The 5,051-nt window shown below is 37.9% G+C and overlaps 1 pseudogene; it reads right to left on the reverse strand.

Annotated features, from left to right (window-relative positions):
* Positions 1 to 385: 385 nt before the first annotated feature.
* LOC139705919 (zinc finger protein 559-like) lies at positions 386 to 4,802 on the reverse strand (annotated as a pseudogene).
* Positions 4,803 to 5,051: the final 249 nt, after the last annotated feature.

The following is a 5,051-nucleotide window of genomic DNA, read 5'->3' on the forward strand; positions in this document are numbered from 1 at the left end:
AAGCCAATACGTGTTCAAACCCACACCTCTTTGGAGAATAGTTATTAAATCTTTAGCCTACAGAAAATGTTACATGTTTTGAAAGCTTTCTGTTTCAAATGAGACATTCTTCATTAAAGTGGCTCATAACTGCTCTCCTAAATAGTATCTTGATTTTAGAGTGAGTTCTCTTCCTTCTATCAATTTTCATTTATTCAGAAATGCTCACGTACCAAGTTGCTTTGCAGCTATTGGCCAGCTATTGGTTAGAACATTGTTACACAACCTACTTGTGTCTCAGCACACAAATGAGCCTTTTTTGACCTGTACATAAATCCTGGCATGAGCTATGAGAACTTAATTCTAAAAGGTATGTGTGGAAAGCCAGCAGCAATAGCCATAGAAGTTATGGACTTGGGAAATGCTCTGCAGCTAAAAGCTTAAATAAGAAAATAAAATATTTAAACAGGAAATAAGAATTTTCTAAAAGAACTATTATTTGGCTGCAGGATGGGAATTTTTTTTCATATCTGTGAGCAGTTCACTAACTTTTTGGTTTGAATTATTTTCTTTTTTCCATAAAAGTCAGTGATGTTGAGAAGTTTCACTTACCTAACAAATAACAAGATGCTAGAGTTGCTGCTATAGATTCTAAGCACAGTGATATATATATATATATATATATATCACTAAACAAGTATGTGCATGAATGGAATTATAGCCATACTCTCGGACTCTTATGAGGGCAAACTGGAAACTCATTAAAGAAGCATAACCCCACTGAATGGTTTCTTCCTAAAAAGATATTGCAGAGGTTTTTCTGAAATGGTACTGACTTTCAGTGACATAAGTGATAGTGCCTCTGTAACACTTTATCCATGATAAGATATCGACTTACATCAACAGTTCCAGGGACTTCCTTCACTAGGAACCATGCTATGTTTGAGGAGGCATTCAACTACCAAAGAATAATTTAGATACAAAATGAATACCATGTTTCCAAGTTGCTCTTATGAATAAAACATCTTCTTTTCTAAGCTAAATGCATTACTGAGAAATGTACAGCCCACCCTCCTAATTCACAAGTTCCACATCTGAGGATTCCAACAACTGCAGATCAAAACTGTTTGAAAAAATATTATGTTTTGAACATGTACAGGCGGTTTTACTTGCCATTATTTTCTAAACATGGTATTACAAAAGTTTACATACCATTTACATGGTGTTATGTATTATAAAATTATTGATTTAAAATATACATGCATATTGTATAGGTTGTAAACAAACATCATACCATTTTATATAAGGCACTTAAGCATCTGAAGATTTTGGTGTCCATCAGAGTTCCAGTTCCTGGAAGCAACCCTCCATTATACAGAGGGACTACTCTATATCTAAAATTCATTATTATCTTTTTCTGGATTCCACATATCTTTCACACTTGAAACTGCCATTTAACATTCCAAGATAATCAAGATAATTTGTTTTGTGAGAGGCTGATAAAGGATGAAATGTGTAAAGCAGGAAACTTTGAGTCTATAAAAAGTGAAAATGATATTCCCAGTTCTTGCCTGGGAATAAATGGCTAGAAAATGCTTAGCATTTTCACTAATGCTATTGGATAACTGGCAGTAATGCAATGTGATACCTTACTTATTATTACTGTTATTTTTTTTCTGCTTTGAAAAAGGTAAACATTTTGGTTGCTGCAGTTATAGAGAATATTTCTTACTTTACTGCATAGTGTAGAGCTGAGCCTTCCTCTCCACTGGAAGTGGACAGGCGTTAGATTTACGTTCATTTTTTGTTTGTTTGTTTGTTTGTTTGTTTGTTTTTAAGTTTAAACCAGTTAGGAGTTTATTTTCTCATGTAACATGACATTTAGAGATAAGCAGTCCAGGAAAGGTGCAGCCAGATATTATGTATCCTCTGTTGTGTCTTTAATATCTTGTGACTGTTATACTTTTTTTTTCCTTAAGAAATACATCATTAAGAGGATAAGAGAAAGGGCCAATAGTGAAGAGAAAATGCTAGAGGAAATGTTCCCATTTCCATGAGCTTCCTTAAACACCACTCCAGTGACCTCTGTTTTTTCACTGGTGAGGACTGTGGATATTTGACCAATATAAAGCTGCAAGGCAAGCTGGGAATTGAATGCTTAAACATTGTTTCCAGGGCTGGGATTGTGGCTCAGCGGTAGAGTACTCGCCTAGCAAGGGCGGGACCCGGGTTCGATCCGCAGCACCACATAAAAATAAAGGCATTGTGTTGTGTCCATCTACACCCAAAAAAATAAATATTTTTAAAAAATTGTTTCCATATTGCCAACTTCAACAAAATTGGAAGATTTTAACTTTAATGAACATGGGGGAAGCCAATATTGGGACAGTAACTAGTTGTATCAGCTACAGTACAACACACAGCAAATTTTTACCAAATTTTTCCATAAAGACTATGCATTCTGTCCAAAATGAATTAAGGTTAACTAAAATAAGTATAGGATCTGCCTATGAATAAACTTACTTCAAAATTACCTGTGAGTCTAACACATGTTGATGGGAATTAGACAATATTGAGTACTAACTTATAATATTACATTATCAAAACATTTGTCATGTGAGTCAAGCAGAGTTTACGGACATATTGTCATTAATGCTTACAAATTAATGAGTTATGGCACTTTAAGTGCCAAACAGTCATTACAGATAAGATCATAAGAGTTGTGCCTGAATGCTTTTTCCACATTGTTTATAATAGAGTTTCTCTCCAGTGTGAGTTCTAGAATGAGGAATGAGACAAGAAGGACAAAATAAACTTTCTCAAAGTCATTTCATTCATAGACTTTCTGCCCTGTACATATTCACTTGTGCATTTTAAGGTTAGTGCTTGTGCTGAAGGCTTTTCCACACTGCATGCATTTATAGGGCTTCTCTACAGTGTGCGTTCTCACATGTACTCTCAGGTAAGAAGAATTACTGAAGGCCTTTCCACACTCATGTGATCTATCTCCAGTGTGGGACCTTGTGTGTTTCTTAGGGGATCACAGATCAGTGAAGGCTCTTCCACAGCATTGCATTGCTAGGGTTTCTCTCCAGGGTGGGTTATCATGTGTTTCTGAAGGGATGAAAGAACAGTGGAGGCCTCCCACACTCCTTACAGTCATAGGGGTTTCTGTGCACCCTGAGATGAGAGCTCTGGCTGGAGAATATCCCACAATGATTACACTCGGTTTCTCTCCAGTGAGGGATCTCATGTGTTTATTAAGGGAGGACTGAAAACCAAGGCTTTTCCATAGTCAGAGCTCTCCTAGAGTTTCTCTATAGAGTGAGTCCTGACACGTTTTTGAAGAGACAAAGGGTCAGTGAAAACCTTCTCATATTTGTTGCATTCCAAGCTCTACTCCACAGTGAGTTTTTTGGTTGTTTTTTGTTGTTGTTTGTTTGTTTGTTTGTTTTGTGAACACTAAGACAAGACCTTGTTCTGTAATTGGCGTGTTCACAGCATTTCCCTCCAATATGTATTTGCTCACATCCTAAGAAGGAAGATCGTAGGCTGAAGGATATACCACACTGATTACACTCTTCAGGTTCTCTCCTGTGAGAGTTCTTAAGTGTTTCTTAAGGCATGACTCCTGATTGAAAGCTTTTCCATAAATCATTAAATTCTAGAATTTTCTCTGCAGTGTGAATACTCACGTGACTTTAAATGATGTCAAGTTGAAGGATGGTTGAAGGTTTTGCCTTATTCTGTACATTTATAGCATTTCTCTTCCTTGAAATGCCTGGTACAAATAAGGTAAGACTTCTTTCTGAAGAGTCTCTTACGATAATTACATTCTATAGGTTTCTTGCCAGGTTGGGTTGGTACCATTTTTATGCCATTGGATTTTGCGTTCCTAGGAACATTTTACGCAGGAATTGTATCTTTTAGTTGGGTTTCCCAGTCTTTCGAGGTGCTTTGGAAAATTCCTTTCTCCTCTGTCCTCAGCTCTTGCTGTTCCACCTTAGAAATCAGACTGTATTTGCAGAGCTGATTCCCCAGTGAGCCCAGGTTCCTAAAAGCATCTCATCTCTGTATAATTTTTTTTTTTTTTGAGCAGGGTCCAGCAATACCCAGTCTTCTTGGGAGAATATCACTGCCACTTCCTGGAAAGTCACTGAATTCTGTGACCAAGCTGTCAGCAATCCTGCAATCATTCTTTCTCGTATGTATTTCTGTCCTAGCTGGACATGGTCCTAAGCAGACAGAGCTGACAGGAAGTATTCCCCTGTGGAAGTCTAGGAGGCCAGCAGAGAGTTCTAGCACACACTGTTGGGGAAAAGAAAAATGAGTACAGATGTGTTGAACAGAGCCTGTACCCTAACTGTATCATGGTAAAGAATGAATCCCAGTGAATCCTTGTGTAGGTCAGCTTGACCCAGTTCCATCATATTGGATGTTTTTCCTTGTAAAGGATTCTGTTGAGGGGCTAACCATTTAGTATTAATAAAAATATCCCAGTCTTGGGGAAATTTTTCCACTGTCCTCAGCTCTTTTATTTGTACCACATGAAACATCAGACCAGGTCTACATGGCTGGTTCTCTGCTCTCATCAAATGCAATTAAATTCTTGTAGTTCTCCAGCATCACATCCCTGTTTAAGTTTCTCTGAGTTGGTCCAGCAAAGTCCACTTCTCCTGGGTCAAGTTCACATCCTCAAAGGACACTGAATCCTAAAAATAATTTGTCAACCATTCAGTCACCATACTTTCTTCTTCTGATTTTGCTACATGAAGACAGAAAAGGTCTTGAAGATCACATGGGGAAAGATCAATGGCCAGCATCCAGGGAGTCTTTAAGACAGTGTTGAGACACTAACCACCAGGTTTGCAAGGCCAGGAGGTCATCTGGGCTGGAGTCACTGTAACCAGGATAGCAAGGATGCTTTTCCTTAGACATTGGATGGAGCCTTCAGCTAAGATGGCTCTTCCCCCGCACACCCCCCACCCCAGAAATGGTTCAGGGGAGTCATAAAATTGTAACTGTTGTAGATAAGGACATGGGTGATTATTTCATAGTCTGTATAAATGGAA

The sequence above is a fragment of the Marmota flaviventris genome, chromosome 5, assembly GCF_047511675.1.
Source record: "Marmota flaviventris isolate mMarFla1 chromosome 5, mMarFla1.hap1, whole genome shotgun sequence".
Lineage (NCBI taxonomy): Eukaryota > Metazoa > Chordata > Mammalia > Rodentia > Sciuridae > Marmota > Marmota flaviventris.